The sequence below is a fragment of the Neoarius graeffei genome, chromosome 11, assembly GCF_027579695.1.
Source record: "Neoarius graeffei isolate fNeoGra1 chromosome 11, fNeoGra1.pri, whole genome shotgun sequence".
Taxonomy (NCBI): domain Eukaryota; kingdom Metazoa; phylum Chordata; class Actinopteri; order Siluriformes; family Ariidae; genus Neoarius; species Neoarius graeffei.
The window spans coordinates 62,516,002-62,527,836 of NC_083579.1; positions in this window are offsets into that span (position 1 = coordinate 62,516,002).

Below are 11,835 nucleotides of genomic sequence, written 5' to 3' on the forward strand. Positions count from 1 at the left end.
CTCCCTCCCGGTGGCAGCAAATATTTCACCGACACTGACCGCTCGGCTGCCGGTGTAAATCACGGCTGTGTGTGTATGGCTGAGACAGCGCAGGGACACCGAGTGGCTCTGTTTTCACATGGAAAGCACGGGCGTCTGGGCCGCTCTCGATGGCAAGGTGCCATCGTTAAACTCGTGGATTGGGATTGCTTGTGAAATGATTCTGGGGCCATCGGGTTGTTTTTAGGTCTGTGAGAAATGAGCAGGCCTCCTCGCGACACGCAGTGAAACCGGAGCCCTCGTAATTCACGCGCAGAGAAATATGGGAAATGACGCGTAAATCAGAGTTGCTCAAATAAAGACGGAGACGTGAGAAAGAAACACAGGGGTTCTGTTGGTTTGGATCGTGCAGCTCACGGCAGCTGGGAGAAATCAGATTTATTAATCCTACCGAGTCCCAAAAGGTGATTTTTGTTTTCTTGTATGCACAAGTTATTATCTTGTGCACACAAGATAATTATCTCGCATAAAGTAATAATCATGTGTGCACAAGACAATAACTTGTACATGCGACATACAACCCCGATTCCAAAAAAGTTGGGACAAAGTACAAATTGTAAATAAAAATGGAATGCAATAATTTACAAATCTCAAAAACTGATATTGTATTCACAATAGAACATAGACAACATATCAAATGTCGAAAGTGAGACATTTTGAAATTTCATGCCAAATATTGGCTCATTTGAAATTTCATGACAGCAACACATCTCAAAAAAGTTGGGACGGGGCAATAAGAGGCTGGAAAAGTTAAAGGTACAAAAAAGGAACAGCTGGAGGACCAAATTGCAACTCATTAGGTCAATTGGCAATAGGTCATTAACATGACTGGGTATAAAAAGAGCATCTTGGAGTGGCAGCGGCTCTCAGAAGTAAAGATGGGAAGAGGACCACCAATCCCCCTAATTCTGCGCCGGCAAATAGTGGGGTAATATCAGAAAGGAGTTCGACAGTGTAAAATTGCAAAGAGTTTGAACATATCATCATCTACAGTGCATAATATCATCAAAAGATTCAGAGAATCTGGAAGAATCTCTGTGTGTAAGGGTCAAGGCCGGAAGACCATACCGGGTGCCCGTGATCTTTGGGCCCTTAGACGGCACTGCATCACATACAGGCATGCTTCTGTATTGGAAATCACAAAATGGGCTCAGGAATATTTCCAGGGAACATTATCTGTGAACACAATTCACCGTGCCATCCGCCGTTGCCAGCTAAAACTCTATAGTTCAAAGAAGAAGCCGTATCTAAACATGATCCAGAAGCGCAGACGTCTTCTCTGGGCCAAGGCTCATTTAAAATGGACTGTGGCAAAGTGGAAAACTGTTCTGTGGTCAGACGAATCAAAATTTGAAGTTCTTTATGGAAATCAGGGACGCCGTGTCATTCGGACTAAAGAGGAGAAGGACGACCCAAGTTGTTATCGGCGCCCAGTTCAGAAGCCTGCATCTCTGATGGTATGGGGTTGCATTAGTGCGTGTGCCATGGGCAGCTTACACATCTGGAAAGACACCATCAATGCTGAAAGGTATATCCAGGTTCTAGAGCAACATATGCTCCCATCCAGACGACGTCTCTTTCAGGGAAGACCTTGCATTTTCCAACATGACCATGCCAAACCACATACTGCATCAATTACAGCATCATGGCTGCGTAGAAGAAGGGTCCGGGTACTGAACTGGCCAGCCTGCAGTCCAGATCTTTCATCCATAGAAAACATTTGGCGCATCATAAAACGGAAGATACGACAAAAAAGACCTAAGACAGTTGAACAACTAGAATCCTACATTAGACAAGAATGGGTTAACATTCCTATCCCTAAACTTGAGCAACTTGTCTCCTCAGTCCCCAGACGTTTACAGACTGTTGTAAAGAGAAAAGGGGATGTCTCACAGTGGTAAACATGGCCTTGTCCCAACTTTTTTGAGATGTGTTGTCGTCATGAAATTTAAAATCACCTAATTTTTCTCTTTAAATGATACATTTTCTCAGTTTAAACATTTGATATGTCATCTATGTTCTATTCTGAATAAAATATGGAATTTTGAAACTTCCACATCATTGCATTCCGTTTTTATTTACAATTTGTACTTTGTCCCAACTTTTTTGGAATCGGGGTTGTAAATAACTTGTGTGCACACATTATTATCTCATGCACACAAGATAATTGATAATTGTGAGCACAATATAATTACATCAAGTTATTATCTTGTACACACTTGTAATTATCTCGCACAAGGTAACAATCGTGTGTGCACAAGATAATAACTTGTTCATACGAAGTAAATAACTTGTGTGCACAAAATAATTATCTCGCACAAGGTAATAATTGTGTGCACAAGATAATAACTTGTGCATACGATATAAACAACTTGCGTGCACAAGTTCTTATCTCATGTGATAAGGTCATTGTGAGCACAAGATAATTATAGCAAGTTATTATCTTGTACCCACTTGTAATTATCTCGCACAAGGTAACAATTGTGTGTGCACAAGATAATAACTTGTGCATACGAAATAAATAATTTGTGTGCACAGGTTATTTATCTTGTGTTAACAAGATAACTAAAAGGGCACTCAATAGAGTACATACCTCCACCAAGCCACATATCAACGTCAAAATCAAATCACGTGAGCCTAGGATAATGTTAAATCTGCGTACCAAATTTCATCAAAATCCGTTCACTGCTTTTTGAGTTACATTCAAGTCAAAAAGTCAAAGTCCTTTTCATGCTAGGATCTGTTCTTCTCCTGTCCCAGTACTAACCAGCTCTTTAAGGCTTATGGGTGCGGCGCTGATCTTTGTTTCAATAGCTCTCAGCCTCTCACCTATACAGCTAGGGTTACAGCAGGGGGCTAGTCCTCTGGTAACCACAAGAGTTTGACTCCACACTCACATCTGTATTGCAGCATGCCTTGCCAGACAGTAGTAGGTACCATTTTTATAATGGTCTTTGGTATAACCCAACTGTGAGTAGAACTCACAATCTCCCATTCGAAAGGCAGACACGCTAACCACTAGGCCAACTCACAGTTTGAGTTACATTGTGAACAGACAAAAAAAATCCTGGCTCCACATACTGTACCTATCCAGGGTTACGTCAAAATCTAATCAACTGTTCCTTGGCCCATGGGCCACCTTTCCTCAAAATGTCATCAAAATCCGTTCACTACTTTTTGAGTTATGTTGGGAACAAACAAACGGAGGTGAAAACATAACCTGCTCCAACACAGTTTGTGGAGATAGTTATCTTGTTCCTACAATATAAAACTTGTGCACGCAAGATTTAAAAAAAAAAATCACATTTAGAGGCTCTGTATTAATCACATAGACTTTTCATGACCCGTGCAAGCTTGTGATGAAGTCCTTTCAAAAAGCTCATCATGTCTTCCTCTGGCCTTGTCCTTTACAGCACACCAGCACTCCTGAACTGTTAACAACTGAAAGCTAACGAGAACGTAAGAAAAATACGCCAGCGATATGGCGATTTGATCATTAGATGACTGTACACTCTCGGCTATAGACTTCATTAGCAGAGCTGACAGCATTTGTAATCTTACTAGAGGACATTCCTATCAATCATCCATCCATCCATCCATCCATCCATCCATAACAGCTTATCCTGTGCAGGATCACGGGCAAACTGGAGCCTATCCCAGCTGACTATGGGCGAGAGGCGGGGTACACCCTGGACAAGTCGCCAGAACATCGCATGGCTGACACATAGAAACACAAACAACCATTCACACTCACATTCACACCTACGGTCAATTTAGAGCCACCATTTTACCTAACCTGCATGTCTTTGGACTGTGAGGGAAACCCACATAAACACAGGGAGAACATGCAAACTCCACAAAGAAAGGCCCCCGTCAGCCACTGGCCTTGAACCCAGAACTTTCTTGCTGTGAGACAACAGCGCTAACCACTACACCACCTCCTATCAATCATGCACTGTTTTTTTAATTACTGTTATTATACTTGTGTTTAAGAAATGTGCAAAACATAAACGATCCAACATGTCCATGTGACCTAACTAAAATGTAAACTGTTGGTTTTGGTACGAAACATGATTAATAATAATAATAATAATTATTATTATTTTGTACAGGACGGCACGGTGGTGTAGTAGTTAGCACTGTCGCTTCACAGCAAGAAGGTCCAGGTTCGAGCCCCGTGGCCGGCGAGGGCCTTTCTGTGTGGAGTTTGCATGTTCTCCCCGTGGGTTTCCTCCGGGTGCTCCGGTTTCCCCCACAGTCCAAAGACATGCAGGTTAGGTTAACTGGTGACTCTAAATTGAGCGTAGGTGTGAATGTGAGTGTGAATGGTTGTCTGTGTCTATGTGTCAGCCCTGTGATGACCTGGCGACTTGTCCAGGGTGTACCCCGCCTTTCGCCCGTAGTCAGCTGGGATAGGCTCCAGCTTGCCTGCGACCCTGTAGAACAGGATAAAGCGGCTAGAGATAATGAGATGAGATGAGATGAGATGAGATTATTTTGTACACAGAAAAAAAAAAACAACAACGTGAGAGCAATCTATATTTAACAGGATATATTTAATTTAAAATGAAATGTTATTATTTAATGAAAACTGCATGTATCTGATGTTTATGTAAGTGCAGTTATATAAAATATACTCTTTAAGTACACAAGAAGGTCTTTTTGAGCCAGTGTGCCATGGTCAAAACAAAAAGAATGATCAAGAGCACATGGGACGCTAAAAGTCCCCCCCCCCCCCCCCCCCCCCGCCCCCCCGCCCCTTCCTTAAACTTAAACATTTCGGTTTCATGCCACAAAAAAGACTTTGGTGTCCGTGATGTTATTCATTTTAAAAATATATTTTTTAAATTTACAAATAATATAATTTATAAAACTTTTCCTTGCTTCCAACTAATCAGTGCTTCTTTAATAAATATAAGATTATAATGGAAATTTATTTCTTTAAAAATATCATTGATCATTTTGCTAGTAAAATGCTCGAATAAATCCTCAAACCATACGTAACTTAAACCTCCATAACATATTTTATTTTAAAAATGGTACATGATAACAGGACATGATAACAACACTGACAAACCTAAGACTTTTTTCAAATCTATAGGTTCTTCTGTTGTCCTTCTGAGGAACTCGGAACCTTACCGCTGTTTTTTTTTTTAATCACAGAGGGTTCCAATAAGATCTCTTTTAGGATATTATGAAACATAAGCGGGGCGGCACAGTGATGTAGTGGTTAGCGCTGTCGCCTCACAGCAAGAAGGTCCGGGTTCGAGCCCCGTGGGTGGCGAGGGCCTTTCTGTGTGGAGTTTGCATGTTCTCCCCGTGTCCGCGTGGGTTTCCTCCGGGTGCTCCGGTTTCCCCCACAGTCCAAAGACATGCAGGTTAGGTTAACTGGTGACTCTAAATTGACCGTAGGTGTGAATGTGAGTGTGAATGGTTGTCTGTGTCTATGTGTCAGCCCTGTGATGACCTGGCGACTTGTCCAGGGTGTACCCCGCCTTTTGCCCGTAGTCAGCTGGGATAGGCTCCAGCTTGCTTGTGACCCTGTAGAACAGGATAAAGCGGCTACAGATAATGAGATGAGATGAGATGAAACATAAGCTATCCAAATAACTGGATGGCATGGTGGTGTAGTGGTTCACACTGTTGCCTCACAGCAAGAAGGTCCTGGGTTTGAGCCCAGTGGTCGACAGCGGCCCTTCTATGTGGAGTTTGCATGTTCTCCCCATGTCTGTGTGGGTTTGATCCGGTTTCCCCCAAAGACATGCAGTTAGGTTAACTGGCTACTCTAAATTGTCCATAGGTGTGAATGATTGTTTCCCAAGCCCAGAAATGGGAGGATTCTTGGGTTGCACGTGACGTCACATCCGCCTCATTGGTTATTCAGAACTTTAGCTGGTGGTCTACCAAAACTCAGTTGACAAAGCATTTGTATGAAGAAGGTGCATTGCTCGCATGAAAAATGCCTTACACTTGCATTGTTTTAGGTTGTTCGAATCGATCAAACCATGAAACTGATAAAAGTTTCTTCAGGGTTCCCCGTGAACTAATAAAAAAAGAGTGAACAAACACAGGATTTCACAAAAAGACGTTGAGAAAGGTGGCTTTTGAAACTCTCACTGAAATCGAAGGGAGCCGAGTCGAAGCATGCTCGAGTTTGCAGTGATCACTTGGTGAAAGGTTTGTATTTCCCTCTCAGCTATGGCCTTAGTGTTTTCCAAGCACTTTTCTTGCTATGTGTCGTTATTTTACGATACGTTTTTTAGTCACGAAGCGCTAAAGTCCCCAGCTGTTTCTTTGTTTACTCCTCACAAAGTCCATATGCATGAAGGTTGTGACAAAATTCTTCCCCAGCCGTACAGTTACAATGCGCCGTGATCACTTCTCCGTCTTGTTTAACTAAGATCCAGGTCTTTAAAGGGGTTTCTGATGATCTTTGTGAATGATTTACCTGAGAGATAAGAGCCAACACAAGTGAGAATCAAGCGAACTGTTGTTTGTTTACACTTCAACTTGCAGCACTTCGTTGTAAAGATGCAAACGAAAAGCTTAAAAAAAATGTACTTACACGGGCAAAAACAATACAGGATTCATTCTGCAGCGACTTGATCCCGAGGTCCTTTACCCAGCCACGTACAAAAAAGTTGTAAGCCTCCATACTCTTCCACACTTTCATCTGTTTTGCGGTGTAGAAGGACGTCTGCAACACCAGATAGTTCGAGATGTCGGGGAACTCGACTGAAGGGTAGTTTTCGAGATCGTATGACAAATCCTTCTTTCCCAGACTGTAGGGGTCGATTCCATTGCACATAGCAATCTTCTGAATAGATCTAAAGCGAGCAGTGGCTTCTAGATTACGAGCGTACTCTGATAAGTTATCGCTAGTTGTTTGCACTACAGCAGCCTTTTTGGTTTGCTAGACCACCAGCTGTTTTACCAGAAGTGAAATCGCGAAGAAAAGTCACATGACTGAAACCCAAGAATTGCAGCAGGAAGGGCATCTGGTGTAAAACTATGTTACAATTAATATGACATGTGAATCAGTGTCCAATGTGATATGGACCCCAACCTGGCAATAGTGCTGGACGAAGAAGAAGAAGAAGTTATCCGAATAACTGTTGAAGAACATCTTAAATGTACCCTTTTAATATTATTATTATATCAGCCTGGACAGCTACAGGACCTACATGACAGCTGCCATAAAAAAGCACTGAAACACAGGAAACATCGTTACTATGCTAACTAGTTAAAGTTGATGTATGATTTAGTGATGTAATGGGAACCTCTTCTCTGGAAAGCGCTTACTCATGTGAATGAGTGTTTTTCTAATGTAATATACAGTTCTGCCTTTTTGCTGCAAGTAGCCACAGAAATGATACACACTTCTGAGTCATTAGGGGAAGTTGTCCACCCAAAAGAAAAACCAACAGTGGACGAAGTTTTCTAGTCTTTCAGCGAGAGTCATATTTCTGACTGGCCATAGCAGACATGATCACACAGTACCTAACATACAGAACATAAATCAGACTTGGATCATGAATTTGTCAACTGTTTTTACAATTCTTCACCTCAAGGAAGAGAAATTTTTGTATAATTTTTTTTATCGAGACATTTCAATCCATTATTTTTTGTACACAAAAATTACATAATATTGGCTGGCGTTGAGTGATCTATCAGATATTTTGCATTCAGCTAGCATGATATTGTATGAGTCGAAGACATGTAGCTGAATGGAATATATATGATAGACCATGAAAAAAAGCCAGCTAATATTATTCTCATCTCATCATCTCTAGCCGCTTTATCCTGTTCTACAGGGTTGCAGGCAAGCTGGAGCCTATCCCAGCTGACTACGGGCGAAAGGCGGGGTACACCCTGGACAAGTCGCCAGGTCATCACAGGGCTGACACATAGACACAGACAACCATTCATACTCACATTCACACCTACGGTCAATTTAGAGTCACCAGTTAGCCTAACCTGCATGTCTTTGGACTGTGGGGGAAAACGGAGCACCCGGAGGAAACCCACGGGGACACGGGGAGAACATGCAAACTCCGCACAGAAAGGCCCCCGTCGGCCACGGGGCTCGAACCCAGACTTTCTTGCTGGGAGGCAACAGCGCTAACCACTACACCACCATGCCGCAGCCATTATTATTATTATTATTATTATTATTATTATTATACATACACACTCTCTTCATATCAGTGTTCTCAAAGGCCAACGCTAGCTTACCAGTGACTCGGTGCTGTTAGTGTGGCAGTGCATTTACCTTCCAGCCGGTGTAGTGTTAGCGAAGGCCAATGCTATAGCGTACGCCAGTGCTAGCACAGTCAAGCCAAATATTATTATTATTATTATTATTATTATTATTATCCCTGTGTAAGTTACTTAGTTACTTTTAAAATCAACATCGACAACTATATACAATGGAGCAACCTGGGAACCAAAATTCTCTCAAAACCTTCCGCTTTTAATGCAGCAAGCCTCGCAGCCATGTTTGTTTACAAATTGTTACAGTCACTCAGAAGTTTTTCATCTCCGACATGCCTCTTTTCCAGTTTTTCGATGTCCGTTGGTATGTTTTTCTCTTGTAAATATGCATGAAGAATATATAATGAAGTTTTGGTAGCCTTTCAGGTGTTCAGAGTGTCTTCACTTTCAGTTTTCAGTTTATTTATTTAGTGCTTAAACCTAGCAGTAGCACTGAATTAGCTGAATTCTCTCTTTCCTGGCCGACAAAGAAATGATTGTGTGCATGCGCAGCAGAAAAGTTTTGTCATTGGATTTTCGATGAGCTCCAAAGTGTGACGTCGTGTTATCTTGACAACGTGCAATATTGTAACAATATTGTACATTCATTCTCCATTGGGGAGAGTGGCGTAATACACGGAGGATAAGCAATATGATAACAATATTGCATGGTTTCAATAAACCCACTAGAAGGGAATAGTTGTAGAATACATGTTTTTATTCCATGGAAAAAGTGGCTGGCATTGAGTGGTCTATCAGATATATTCCATTCAGCTAGCAAGATATTGAACAAGTTCGAAGACGAGTTCAATATCATGCTAGCTGAATGGAATATATCTGATAGACCACAAAAAAGTGCCAGTCAATATTATTAATTTGTGCTAGCAACAGTAGTGCAAATTGTTACTCTCACTCAGGATCTTTCTCCTTTATTCTTCTTCTTCCTCTTATTATTATCCTAAGGGTTTTTTTTAGGATGCTATTTCTCCCTCAGTTTTCAACCAATCATCACCAAATTCGACATGAAGAATAGCCCTGGGCTGAATTACGTTGCTATGACTTTTGGTGCTGATCTGGATCACTGATCTGGAATGAGCCATGAAAAACAGGATTTTTTTTTCAATCACTTATAACTGTCAATTTTCATGATTTTTTTCTGATCAGTTTTTTAAAAATTTTGTTCAGAGAGGCAGGGCACAACTTTTCCTCACTCATTCTCTATCTCTTACCGTTCCGGATCTATGGGGTATGGTGACCAGATGTCCCAGTTTGTAACAGCTAGCACAAATTACTGTGACTTTAGTCACAGTCTCTATTTAGTTATTATTATACATACACATTCGATGGAACAATTATAGATTTGTTTACAAATTGTCACAGTTGCTCGCCAGTGTGGAAGTTTTACATGTAATACGTATCTTATGGAATTTTCAATTCGCTGTGAGAGTTTACTGTGGGCACCGCTGATGAACAAAGAAATGCTTCTGTGCATGCTCAGCAGAAAACTTTCTCATTGAATATTTGCATCAGCTCTGACGTGTGACATCATGTTGTCTTGACAACCATACAATATCGTAAATCATATTCAGTGCTCACTTTCCATTGGGTAGAGTGATGTAATACATGTAGGATAAGCGATATGCTAACAATATCGCATGCTGTTGAACCAAATTAATGAAACCTGCTAGAAGGGAATAGAATAAGTTTTTATTCCATCGAAAAAATTTCCTGTATGTATAATTGATGATATTTTACTTTCGAAACTTGAATGGAATCGGGCATGACATAGTTTTGCGTCTTGAACATTTTACGTAGCAGAAAGAACACATCCAGAAAACTTCAAAAAAAAAAAGAAAGAAAGTGGGCGGCACAGTGGTGTAGCACTGTCGCCTCACAGCAAGAAGGTTCTGGGTTCGAGCCCAGCGGCCGGCGAGGGCCTTTCTGTGTGGAGTTTGCATGTTCTCCCCGTGTCTGCATGGGTTTCCTCTGGGTGCTCCGGTTTCCCCTACAGTCCAAAGACATGCAGTTAGGTTAACGTGGGGCGGCCTTGGGCTGAAGTGCCCTTGAGCAAGGTACCGAACCCCTGACTGCTCCCCGGGCGCTGTAGTGTGGCTGCCCACTGCTCTGGGGGTGTGCGTGTGTTCACTGCTTCAGATGGGTTAAATGCAGAGGATGAATTTCACTGTGCTTGAAGTATGCATGCGACAAATAAAGGTTTCTTCTTCTTCTTCTCTATTCCAACAAACCCTATAGCATGTCAATGAGAAATAACCTGACTATAAATGTGTCAAAATTATTTACACATGGCACTCGAAAAGCCCATTGACTTCCCATACTGATGTGATCCAACCCAAACACCGAGCCAAGCTGAACTTTAGGATGTTTGTATTCGCTGATATGATTGTTTAAAGGGCCTTCAGTGCAGCTTTAGGCAAACAGTCAGCAATGTGTTTAAAGATCACACTGCCTTAACTGATTCTTGACATGGAACAAATCAGTTTGCATTAATCACATGACTTACAATGGGACATTTGTGCTTTGTGTCCGGTATGTTTTGAAAGGCTTTGGCAGAAATCCTATAAATGGTAAAGTCTGGCAGAGTGACAGGAAATCTTAAAGAATCCTATGGAGATTTGAGTCTGTACTCTATATTAGCAAGACATATCCAGATAAGACTCCTTCAATAAACAGACTCGGTGAATATCAACATAACCATCTCCTCATCTTACCAAATTCAAATCAGAGTCAAGCACTCGGCTGTGGAGGAGACCCAAACATTTAGGGCCAGATCTCAGATTGGCATCAGAGATGTGTGAAAAAAAAAAAAAAACCACAAAAAACCCCAAAACAAAACAATGATTCAGGTTTGACATGTCAGCTTAGGAATGTTAATGTAAAATACAGATCTGTTGCACCTCAGGCCTTTATAAAGAGGTCTTGCAAAGTATATACATCATTCTCAGCCAAACAAAGAGCCTGAATCTGTGCAGAACGGCCGAGTATTCAATAAGCTGTTATTTATGAAATGTCAGCTGACAATACTACCAGTTCAGCCGGAACTAAATGTATCTCATGAGATACGTCCTGAAATAACGACTGTTGTGTGATGCACTAAACACATCTTTGGCTTTTTCACATGATCATGTGTGAGTTTTCCAAACTGTCTGTGCATGAGCGTGTTATTCTAACTGTCACTAATAATGATGTATGAGACACAGCATGAACTAAAGACTGTAGTCTGCACGCAGATTTTGCCTTTTTCATTGATTGTGCAGGGGCTTTCCAGAGCACTAATACCTGCAGAGTACAAACTGGTGGTGCCCGAATCTAATATGTTATTATAACTGTCAGTCAGTAAAAGGAAGTTAAAATAAGTTTTTGCACTTCCCTTGACCATTCCAGTGGTCGTTCATTTTTCTTAGGAAGCACCTGCTGTACAATCACATTTATTGAGGTGAAGTTCTAAAGATAGGATTCTGAAAACAAAAACCAAAAACAAACAAAAAAGAGTGCTCTGAGAGCACAATATCCCCCGCTGGCCAT